This window comes from Acanthochromis polyacanthus, chromosome 9 (genome assembly GCF_021347895.1).
Source record: "Acanthochromis polyacanthus isolate Apoly-LR-REF ecotype Palm Island chromosome 9, KAUST_Apoly_ChrSc, whole genome shotgun sequence".
Taxonomy (NCBI): Eukaryota; Metazoa; Chordata; class Actinopteri; family Pomacentridae; genus Acanthochromis; species Acanthochromis polyacanthus.
The window spans coordinates 18,937,810-18,950,355 of record NC_067121.1 but is presented as its reverse complement, the minus strand read 5'-3'; the positions used below and the strand labels follow the sequence as shown (position 1 = coordinate 18,950,355).

General features: G+C 40.3%; 1 protein-coding gene across 1 annotated transcript in view; it reads left to right on the top strand.

Annotated features, from left to right (window-relative positions):
• Window positions 1-12,546, top strand: part of yes1 (YES proto-oncogene 1, Src family tyrosine kinase) — a 43,105-nt gene that overhangs the window by 458 nt on the left and 30,101 nt on the right. The window lies entirely within an intron of this gene.

Here is a 12,546-nt window from a genome sequence, read left to right as displayed (position 1 = left end):
GCCTGGTGGTTGTTGTGACACTTGGAGAAAGTTGAGGAAAGCAGCAGGAGAGTTCCCTCAGTGTTTTACGCAGTAACCAAAGTGTGTTTCATTGTTGATCCTGATCCAGGACTGCAGCTTTACGGAGCTTTCGGTTCTGCTTTCTACTCGACAACAATGAAGAAAGGCTCCCAGAGCGTCCTGAACAAACCTGCATGGCCACGGTTACACTTTAAAGCTTTAAATAAACACTATAACGAACCAAAACGGCGCCCAGGTAGTTTAACTGTTTGAGCGGGCGACCCATAAAGAGGGGCTGCAGTCCCCGACGCAGTGGCCTGGGTTCGAGTCCAGCTCACGGCCCTTCACTGCAGGTCTTCTCCCCCATTATTCTCCCTACTTTCCTGTCTGCCTCTCTACTAACCTATCTAATGAAACCAACAACATGCCAAAAAATCACTTAAGAAGAAAAAGAAGATTAATAACTAACCAAAACTCCTCTTTGTTGCTGTTGCTTGCAATGGCCCACTTAAATTCAGCGTTTGTTCCACATAATAAAAGTTTAACCACCTCCCCCTTTTCCTCCCTGCCTCACCCAGCCTCTATCTGTGCTCTCACCCACCATCAGCTGCTGCAGGCCTCAGCTGGAACAGGCCCTTAATGCAAAACACTCTCCAACGAAATGACAACGTGCAATTTAACTTATTTTTTTGTGGTGGTTTCCAGCTCTGCTCCTGCATACGTTTACTGTAACAGTGCGACTCCAGATTTACACACTTTGCTAATTTGTGTGCGCAAAGTTGTGAAATCCACACATGCTGCTGTAGTGTTGTGTGTCTGTGTCAATTATTTACTGACTGCATGTGTCTGATGGTTTGCTTATATACGCCGGTGCCACTGTAATCCTCCTCCGCCGTAATCCCTCTGTTAGTACAACCCCAGTTGGCCGGACAGTTGTGTCTCCTTCTCACACACACACACACACACACACACACACACACACACACACACACACACACACACACACACACACACACACACACACAGACACAGCTGGAGTGCAGAGGGCTGTTGGCAGAGGATTGAGAAGCGCTAACAGGTGGTGCTGGCCGGGGTTCAGGGCCTTGAATTTAACTGGAGGATCCTCACATTCTCCTCCAGTGTCCTCATGGCACCAGTGAGGTTCCACGTTATCGTTATAGTCCACTGGCTAGAAGCCTCCAGTCTCTTGTGCCACGAGTGGAAAGGCCGAAGTCACAATGTTGGCAAACTGAGTGCATGTTTGGGTTTTTGCTGATTGCGTTTCAGATCTCCACACTCAGCAGTGTAGGCACAGGGAACAAGAAGAGCTCTTCTCCTTTTTTTTTTTTTTTTTTAGAGCTTGAAGATGGCCCTTTCTCTCTCCCAGCCTCACTCAAGCCTTTGACAGGCACAGCAGGTGGCCTCAATGGCATGAATGGATTCGGAAGGAAGTTCCTCTCTCTCCCCCCGCTGGTCCCCTGCACTCACTGTGATTGGCAGAGATGGCAGGCTGCCCCGAAGATAAGACCGAGCTGCGCCTCGGAGAGTGTGCCAGGCCGATTACTGCGTTATGCTTCAGTAATGGTTCGCAGCCTCTGGTACCTTCTCATCTTTCTGTGATTGTGGCCACTGTTGCTTTGCAAGTCATTGAACTCAGCATTCAGGCTCATGCACTGGATTTATCTTTAATAACTCAAGCAATTTGGCTGTAGACTTAGTGTTACCAGAACCATGTGAAAAAGTGTTGTCACAGATTCTCAATGAAAACTCGGTGGTCTATGTTGTAGCGCTGAAAGCATCAGGGGAAAACAAACGAACAGCACTGCACAGAATGATAATAGCAACTAAGTAATTTAGGATGTAAAAATGCCAAACATTTGCTGGTTTCACTTTCTGAGATGAAATGATTTGCTGCTGAGTTGCGGTGTCTGCTAGCCTAGCCGCGCTAGACAACCCACAGCAACGAATTTAATTCTCTGCCAGGGTGGGTCTAGTTACCCTCCATAAGGCTCGAGGCTGGATTCTCCTAAAACTGGCCGGACGAATCACCATGAAGTGTAGAGTCAGAAGGCGGGTGTAACTAAGTGACGACAGAGGCGCGACGATTCTGACAGAAACAACTAGCCTAGCAGCGCTAGACAACACACGGCAACTAATTTAATTCTCTGCCAGGGTCGACAACAAAAACGACAACAGTCGTTGAGCTCCATTAGCACCGACTCTGAATAATCTTTCTGTTAACATGTCTGAAATATACTTGAGCTTCACCCATTGACTGTATAAATAAGGCTTCACCGAACTGCCGCATCCTCTGATTTCCAGCGCTCTAGGAGCCTATTCGTTGCGCTGATTGGTTGTATACCTACCCAATTGCTGCACAGTGATTTGATAGACAACCTTTTAGCCCGCCTCCCTCCCTGTCGAGCGTGCCTAGACCCTTGTGCCGTCAGAAACATGGGTCTAGCTGGCTAGGCTAGGTGTCTTCCACTGTAGACTGAAAACTTTTTGAAAAGTATGCTAGCCCTCATACATTGATGGGTAAGTTTTCATCACCTATTCTGAGATCTACAGTATAGTCATGTTTTTATTCACAACATTAAAACCACTGAGAGATCCAGAAAAGACCAGCATGATGTGGGCGTGACCAGTCAAGGAAGGACACATAGCCACTGATAAGATGGAGTCACATGGCTAACATGGGTGTCTGTGGCATTGTTTCCAAAAGTTCTCCATTTCAAAACAACAGGGTCGGCAGCAGAGTAGGGGTTCTAAAATGCTAGAGTGGTGTGGACGCTGGACGTACACTACTGTTCGAAAAGTTTAGGATCACCCAGGCAATTTCATACCCTATCTCACAATGACACAGAAATCTTTAAAAAAAAATCCATGGATCCAGACAATAAGCTGCATCAGTGCCAAAATCCAGTCACTTGGTCCTTGTGTCATTTCTGACCTTCCCTGAATTTCATCCAAATCCTTTAGTCCGTTTTTAAGTAATGTTGCTAACAGACAGATGTACGCCGATTGCCACAAAACCCACCATGTTCCTTAGCAGAGTAAAAAGTGTCAAAAACAAGAACTAACCGATTAAAGAACAAGTGAACAAGATGGAAACTTTCAGTACTGGACCATTTTTGTTACTCTGTCCAACAGACATACTCTGGTCAGTAAATTCTCAGCATAGAAGTTTATTTCCCGCTAATTTATTAAGATACAGTCTCGCTCCCAGAAAAAAGAAAAGCCTTCGGTTTATATGCTGTGTGTCTTCAGGGTGTCTGCATTGCATGTTCCTGTCACATATTTGTCCAGAGTGACTGTTAAGGTTACACAAGTCAGCAGCCCAAGAGTCAAAGGGCCCCTCCAGGGTTAAATCTTATCTGAGTAATTAGCTGTGTCATGCATCATCTCGCTGAGTGCATTACACGCATACTTCCCATTTATACTGTCTTAGCTGTCAAAGCTCCACCCAACCAGAATTTGTGTGATTAAAATTTCTTATTTATGTCCATATATTTCATTCTATGACTGCTGTTTCATTTTGACATGACACTGTTTCTAAACTTACTGTCTTGCTCCAACTATTCCCTTAAAAGTCCTTGATTAGACCCATTTTGTTCCCCACATCTTGTTCTAAGAGGGCTTGATCTACTTCATGCTCTACTGTAAAGCTCTTGATTACAGTAACTGTGCTATACAAATCCACTGGAGTCTTCTGAGGTAGTCTGAAGACTCTTGCTAGTGTTAAGTGTATGGTTGGGACTGACATCACGTAGTGCTGGAATTTTGTTCTCCTGAACGTTGCTGCATGACCGCTACAGAAAAAGCTTCCCGCCTGTAGCGCTGCAGCATAGTTGTGTTGGGCCCTGTGGGAAGCAGCAGCCTGTGTCTCCTTAATCTGACACGGCGTCACTGGCAGTCTGGCACTCAGCCTCACATGTCACATGTCCTTGGATGGGGTCGGGCTCCAGCATTTTGTTTAGTCGGTGTCCGTTGAAATATTTAAAATATGCCTGACGATTACAGTTTCACAATTATTCTATTGATTGTTTGGTCTGTGAAATGCCTGGCTGATCTGAAATGAGTTAAAAAGCAGTGCAGTTTTCTTAAAATCCAAAATGTCAGGAACTGTTTAACTAACCTGAAGGCTTTTTGAGGGATCAGGTAAAATAGGTCAAAAGTCACTGTGTTTCCAGAATATATACCGTGCCGTGAAAAAGTATCTGCCCCCTTCTTGAATTCTTTTTTTTTTTTAATATTTCCCCTACTTAAATGTTTAAGACCATCAAAAAAAATAAATATTAGACAAAAAATAACCAAAATAAACACAACATACAGTTTTTAGATGATTATGATTATTTTATGTTTTAAGGGAAAAAAGCTATCCACTCCTACCTGGTCCTGTGTGAAAAAATAATTCCCTCCTCGTTCAATCTTGAGTTAACTGTGGCAACTGTTTATTCACATTTTTTGGAAAATGAGTTCAATTTCATTGACTACACCCAAACCCGATGACCTCCAGATCTGTTCAGTCAAGAAATCATAGAACCTGTCTGACAAAATGAAGTCAGCTAAAAGATCTCGAAGCACTGTGACCCAAAGAAATTCAAAAACAGAAGAGAAATAAAGTAATGACATCTATCAGTCTGGAAAAGATTACAAAGCCATTTCTAAAGCTGTAGGACTCCAGCGAACCACAGACAGAGCCATTATCCACAAATGGACAGAACATGAAAAACAGTGGTGAACCTTTCCAGGAGCGGCTGGCCTACCAAAAATACCCCAAGAGCACAGTGACGACTCATCCAGGAGGTCACAAAGGAACCGAGGACAACATCTAAAGAACTGCAGGCCTCAGTTAAGATCAGTGTTCATGATTCAACAATAAGGAAGAGACAGGGCAAAAATGGCATTCATGGTAGAGTTCCAAGGCAAAAACCACTGCTGACCAAAAAGAACATGAAGGCTCGTCTTACTTTTGTAAACAATCATCTGAAGGATCCCCAAGACTTTTGGAAGAATATTCTATGGACTGACGAGAAAAAAAGTTAAACTTTTTGGAAGGTGTGTGTCGTGTTACATGTGGCGGAAAAGTAAAACAGCATTTCAGAAAAAGAACATCATAGCAACAGTCAAATGTGGTAGTAGTGTGATGACCTGGGGCTGCTTTGCTGCTTCAGGACCTGGACGACTTGCTGTGATTGACGGAACCATGAATTCTGCTCTCTACCAGAAAATCCTGAAGGAGAACTTTCGGTCATCAGTTTGTGACCTCAAGCTAAAATGCTCTTGGGTTCTGCAGCAGGACAACAATCCAAAACACACCAGCAAGTCAACTTCTGAATGGCTTATAAAAACAAAATTAAGGTTTTAAAGTGGTCTAGTCAAAGTCTGGACTTCAATCTATTGAAATGCTGTGGGATGACCCTAAAAAGACTGTTCACGCTCGAAAACCCTCCAGTGTTGCTGAATTAAAACAATTCTGCAAAGAAGAGTGAGCCAAAATATCTCTACAGAGATGTGAAAGACTCATAACTAGTTATAGAAAACGCTTGATTTTCAGTTGTTGCTGCTGAGGGTGACTAAACCAGTTATTAGGTTTAGGGGGCAATTACTTTTTCACACAGGGTCAGATAGCTTTGAATCATGTTTTTTTTTTTTTCCTTAATTAATAAAATCATCTTTTTAAAATTGCATTTTGTGTTTACTTGGGTTATCTTTGCCTGATATTTGCATTTGTTTGATGATCTCAAACATCAAAGTGTAGGAAATATGCAAAAAAATCAGAATTTGCACAGTCTTTTTCACTTCACAGCACTGTATCTGCCTGAAGTATCACATAAGGAAAATTTAATGAAAACAGCAAAGTTACAAAACATCCCAAATTTTGCAAAACTTTTCACACTTTAATGTTCATTTTATTACCATCGAAAAAAAATCTAAAAATGTTATTTTTGCTCTGTTCAAGACCAAATTTGCACGTTCTCTTATCTCTGTAGAACCACAGTGCTTCGTTATAATCGTATGTTGGGACAAACTTTGCCTTTATCAAAGACAATTGCAGCTCCTGCAAACTGGATATTGTACCTGGCCACATAATGTGATTCTATTAATATTTCAATTATTGTTCAGGAGGAATCATGCTGTGTTCAGGGACTCAGATTAGACTCAAACATCGAGAAAAAAAAAAAAAAGACTCAAACATCCCCCTTTCCGCCTTTCAGCACCCATCGAGGCAGCAGCTCTGACCATTTTGGAGTGTCAGACTCATTTTTGTTCAGGGGCCACATTCAGCCCAGTTTGTTCTCAAGTTCCCCAGACCAGTAAAATCACAGCATAATTGCCTGTAAATTACCACAGCTCAAAATATTTCCCTTTGTTTTAGTGCAAAAAAATACATTCTGAAAATATTCACATCTAATGAACCATTTTTTACCTCAATTTAATGAAGAAAAATAAGTGCAATTTCAGCAATATTATGCCTCGCTTTGTTGTTTATGCATTACAGCTTACATATCAGTATCTAAAGGCACTAAGATCCACAGGAAGTAGTGTTTGAATAAAGTAAGGATGGATGTTTGGCTGTAGTGTAAATTTAGAACTGGGGGAATTAGACTTCCTTTATGGGTTGAGAAGATCCTTCTATTTCTTAACCTTAAGTCATTTAAAAACCCAGCGGATTATTAGAAAAATGCTTGGCCTCAGCACTGAGAAAAACAAACTCTAGTCATCTAAAATCAGGGTTTTAAAGATGCATGCTTTTCACAGGACAACAGCTGAATGATAGAATGCCATTTCCAGAAGTGCATTAAAGTCGGATCCATGACCCACATCCCTGTATGAGCTGGAGGCACTATTTACTGAGCTCCCTTGGAGCCACCAGAAGAATGTCACATTTCTTTCAGCTAATCTCACTGTGTTTGGAACAGCCTCATTTAGGAAGCCATCAGAGGGCTTGTACAATAATCTGCCTGTAAAGTGATTCTCTGGGAAGTCAGTTCTAGCTGTCATCACTTTTCATGGATTTGTCACACTCTTAAAATCATTGACGGTGATCTTTGTCTTTGCCAAAAACATTCTCATACTTTTCTTACAACACTGCATACGATGTATAGTAGAATGATCTTATTTATTACGCTGTAGTGATAAAACTGTCCACTCAGACCAGCTGTGATTGTAAATTTCTGTCCGTATATGGAGCCATGTGGCCGTTTTGAATATTTCATTGTGATTGATTGCTGGGCTTTTGGGTTCCTTTGTAAGAACAATGCGTCTCTGTCCCAATTAGCATGTGTGCTGCTCAGTGTATGCATGTGTATGGGGTTGTGTAGTTGTTGGGATTGTGAGGGTGATGCGTTGTGTGGGGGAGCACCACAAGATACTTCCTCGTTGAACATAACAAAAGGTAGATGGGACAGACGAAAGAGGAAGCCCAAAGCCTTTCTTTCTTCTGTGGTACTTAACAGAGAGAGGGAGAGGTGAGCTTTACTGTTTTTGTCAGAGCACATTTCCCAGTTGGAGATTAAAATCCTGGGCAGGACATATGGTTCTATGCAATGTTTTTTTTTCAAAAACAACTTGAATTGAGGTATTTGGTGATAATAATAAATAGTTCATAAAGGTGACTGTGAAGATGCAAAATGGGGCATTCTGGCACAATTTGGAGCACATTTTGTTGTATTTGTAGCCATTTCCAAAAACTAAATTAAATAAAATTTTCATGTTTCTTTTCTAAAAATTAGTGATAGGGAGAAAATATGACAAATAGAAACCCACTTGTCCTTGCGATCAAAACATGTCAACTAGTCCAGTCTATTATATTCTGGTCAGATTTCCACAAGCCATTCCAAAATGCCACATCAGTAATTACAAATTTGAAAAAGATGACAAAGGACTTGAATCTGGAATCAAGTGGTGACTTTTACTTTTTTTCTAAAAACAACTACCGGTACGTTAGGTACCAAATTCCCACTTCATTTTTATTTATAATCAAAAGGTTATGTCATGACCTTCATTTTACTTAAAAATGTGAAAGAAAACTTCAACTCTGGGTTAACAACTGGTTTTCTGAAGGAGTTAGTTCTGTTTTCAACACTGTTACCTTTTTGAACAAAGAAATAACTTCTTTAGAATACCAGTTGTTAACCTTGAGTTAGAATACATAATTTTGCACTGTGATTTAGTGACCTAAATCGCGAGCATTGGGAGCATCTGCGTGACACTCATTGGCTGACATCTGGGTCGGCCGCTCGCGAGATTTAATGAAGGCTATTGCGCATGCGCATGGTGTCGGGCTGTCCCTGCCGTTACGCTGTAAAAAAAAAATCCTGGTGAGAACCCTGATGAGGTCAAATGTGGCGGTCATGTTTATGTTTTTCTGCTCTGATGTCAGTGGCTTCTGTTATAATATGGGTTTTAGAGGTTTATTTACAGTTTTCTGTCTTTCAGACTGCATAGAGTGCACTAAAAGGAGCAGCAGGAATTTCAGATTTCTGAGGTAGATCTGCAACTAACATTTTATGGTGACCCAGAAGGACAGTTCAAAAGTTTGTCACCCAGACAATTTCATGTTTTCCATGAAAACTCACACTTTTATTCATGTGCTAACATAATTGCACAAGAGTTTTCTAAACCTTAATTAGCCTTTCAACACCATTAGCTAACACAATGTAGCATTAGAACACAGACGTAATGGTTGTTGGAAATGGGCCTAGGTACCTCGATATTTAATTAAAAATCAGTCGTTTCCAACTAGAGTAGTCATTTACCACATTAACAATGTCTAGACTGTTTCTGATTCATTCAATGTTATCTTCATTGGAAAAAAGCTGCTTTTATTTAAAAAATGAGGGCATTTCTAAGTGACCACAAACTTTTTGACAATAGCGTATGTGTATTATGAAAGTTATTTCATGCTTCACTGACAAACACTGGCCTAAATATATAATTATATTTAAATATAGCACTCTGTACTTGAGGACAGAACTCAGATCAGTGTCATCAGTGGACAAAAATAGACTTTTATAATGACTGCATTTATAGTCTTATTTCTTTGCTCTTATCAGCAACCATAGTGAATTCAATTTTTCCAAACTGCAGCCATGTTTCATTGCATACTAACCAACTTTATTGAACTGGCAGGACAAGTAGTGCTGCCATGCCCACACAGCTCGCATGCTGTTGTCACCCGCTGTTAGTGGTTGTGTCGTGCTGTGCCAACAGTCCTGTGGAGGATGTCTGGACTCAGAAAAGGCCATAATTTGTCTAAGTGGACTAATTAGCTGACCAATGTGCATGATTTAGACTGATTATTTTAATGTAATGTGTTTTTTTTTAACACACTCATTTTGAAATAAACTCCAAGTGTTGCTTGTGGCACACATAGCAGAAAGAGCTTTTTAATTGATCAAAATGTGACTTACCGTAAATGCCAAAATACTGACCAGGATAGACTGTGAGAACAAGCACACAATGTTGGAATGTGTCAGCTCTTGAACTGAGATGACTGTTTATTATCATCTTTAGGATTACTGTACTGTGTTCCCTGCTTTTTTGTGTAATTTATGGTAATCTCCGTCTTTTCATCATTCACCCTGCTGTCTAATAATACTGTTTGTTCATTGTTTGAAAGTCAGTACACCATCCATCTCATATAAATGGATCCATGTATTGATGGCTGACCTTATTAGTTGTATCCATTCACCAGTCAAGGACATACTTGATGTGGAAAGACTAAATCAATTTTTGCGTTTTTTTTGGACACAAGGTGGTTCATTTTGATGTCAGTTTGATAGAACGAACTGGGCATGTTATGTTTTTGACCTTAAATTTGAGGTGTTTGATGCTAATGACTTTCCCTGGTTGTCTCGTTGGCTTATGGGTCAACAAGACTCCTGTCATAGTGAATACTGACCTTTTGATTTATTACTTTGCTAAGTGAACGCGGTGGAGTTATGTGACGATCATGTTGGTTTGTCTGTCTGTCCATCTGTCTGTTCACAACATTACTCAAAAATGGAATAACGGATTTGGATGAAATTTTCAGGGAAGGTCAGAAATGATGCAAGAAACAATTAATTACATTTTGGCAGTGATGCGGCTTATAGTCTGGATCCACGAATTTCTTAAAGATTTCCGTGAGATTGTAGCATTGCATCACTGCAACTATGATAACAAGCGAACGCTACGTCAGCTGTCTGCTGAAAATCGCATGTTTGCAATCCTACTACAAGTGAACCGCTGCAGACTTTTCAGGACTTATCCATTAGAAATGATGCAAGGAACAATGATGAAATTGTGGGGGGGTTTCTGAGTGCCTTCGTTTCCCACCACTCCCTACATCACATGATCAGTCACATGATTCAGTGTCTGTACATAACGTACACATGCATAACACACAGCTGGGCTTGTTTGTGGGTAGATCTATATCAAATGGCCACATTCTATGTTGCTGTGATTTCTGATCATCAATAACTAATAAAAAAATGTTGCATTGCAAAAAAATGCTTAATTTTTTATCCCCCGCCGGCCGTAGGCACGAAGGGGGATATTGGCGTGGGCACATCCGTCCGTATGTCCGTCCATCCGTCTGTACGTACGTACGTCCACATTTTGTTTCTGGAGCATATCTCAGAAACTACTTGAGGGATTTCATTCATATTGCACCCAGGCCATCTCTATATAGTATAGATGTGCCTTTTGGGGTGTATGACCTTGACCTGATTTTCAAGGTCATACTGAGGCACTTCAAATATTTTTTGGTTTCCGGATCATATCTCACAAACTACTTGAGGGATTTCATTCATATTGCGCGCACAGCCTGTTGGTAATGTAGATGTGCCTTTTGGGGTGCATGACCTTGACCTGACTGTTTCTTTTATTGTAGTGAAGATGTATCATTTTGTAGGTCTATTGTCCAGTATATATTATTATTTCTTGCACTTAGAGGCACTATATATAAGGCGGGGGATGTTTTAAGCGGAGCGTGTTTATTTACTATGCCATATGGGGGAATGAGCAGCCGTGGCGGAGTACTGCTTTTCTTGATGTTAATCATCATGTTGTTCTTTTACATACCTCAACGTCACTGTTTCTGCCATCTTTACTTTCTGATGCTGACTGCCAGCAAGCATAGAACAATGTAAAACCACCGTGTTCACTCATTCACAGCGAACAGCAATCCTGGTGAGCAGTTTTGTATCCTCACTTGGTTGATTTTCTGTTTCCACTGGATGACTACTCAGTGTTTTGTTAAGTTCCCCAATGTTACAGTCATTTTCAAAAAGACTCCACCAGAAACTTGTAGCAGCAAGATTTTCAGTCTCCACTTGTTATCTCAGTGGATCTCAGCGCCTGCACACGTCGCTGCCAGGGCTGAAGTATAAATGACTTTATTCCACTTGAGGCACAGTAACAGATGAAATGTTGGTTGGAATCTGAAACCATCTTCATAACAAAGATGCGGCATCACAATACAACATAAAAAAGAGGAATGAAACATGTTGAAACAGAAACATAACCACTGAATCAGTTGGTGTCATTTCAGGCAAAATTCATAAAGTGTGTTGCTACATCATCTGTGACTTTCTCCAGAGTTATTATCTGACACACAAAATTAAGTTCTGTGAAAGATTTTGGCTCGAATTTGGGAAATGTCTATGTTTTGAGGACACTGAAAAATAGTCAGACTGCAGAGTAAAGGAGTTTTCCTTAGTAGGATGTAGCATCATGTGTTTAAGATGTCTAAAAATATACAGTAAAGAGTGAACTGTGTCATTAGACCGAAAGGATTTTCTGGCCCTGATGGTGGTAGTTATTTGTGAAGTCATGTACATGTCACTGTTAAAACATTTGGAATCTCCTAATTAAACTTTAAAGCATATCATATAGTTCAACACTCTAGATATTCATTACAGCAGAGAAAAACTGAAAATCTTCATATCTGAGAAGCTGGAAACAGCAATTTTCTGGAACTTTTGATTTGGAAAAAAAAAAAGAAAAATGGTGAATACATTATCTACACTACCAGTCAAAAGTTTGCACACAATCTCATTCATTTCTTTTATTTAGTATTTTTTTTACATTGTAGATTAATCCTGAAGATATCAAAACGGTACTAGTATACGTATGGCCGCATGACTGCCAAAATCACTGTGTACTTGTGACATTCCTGACCTACAGACAGAAAGACAGACTCTCTTGTTTATCTACAATGTAGAAAATAATACAATTAAATAAAAAAAACATTGAATGAGAAGGTGTGTCCAAACCTTGGACTGGTGGTGTAAATACTTGACAACTGAGTAATTGGTAAATGAACAATAATCCCTTCAGCTCCAGCTCTCATACTGATCAGGAAGTTCACACATGAGACAAAATAAAGCATGATGGTGAGGACAAAAGATGCAGAAATACTTGAAAATAATTTAATGAGTTACGAATAAGACCAATATCCACAATATCACAATTTATTAGACTGTGCTTAACTTTGTTTAAATATTGTCTTTTTTTTTTTTTTTTACACACTGCTGTTCAAAAAATTTGGAGTCA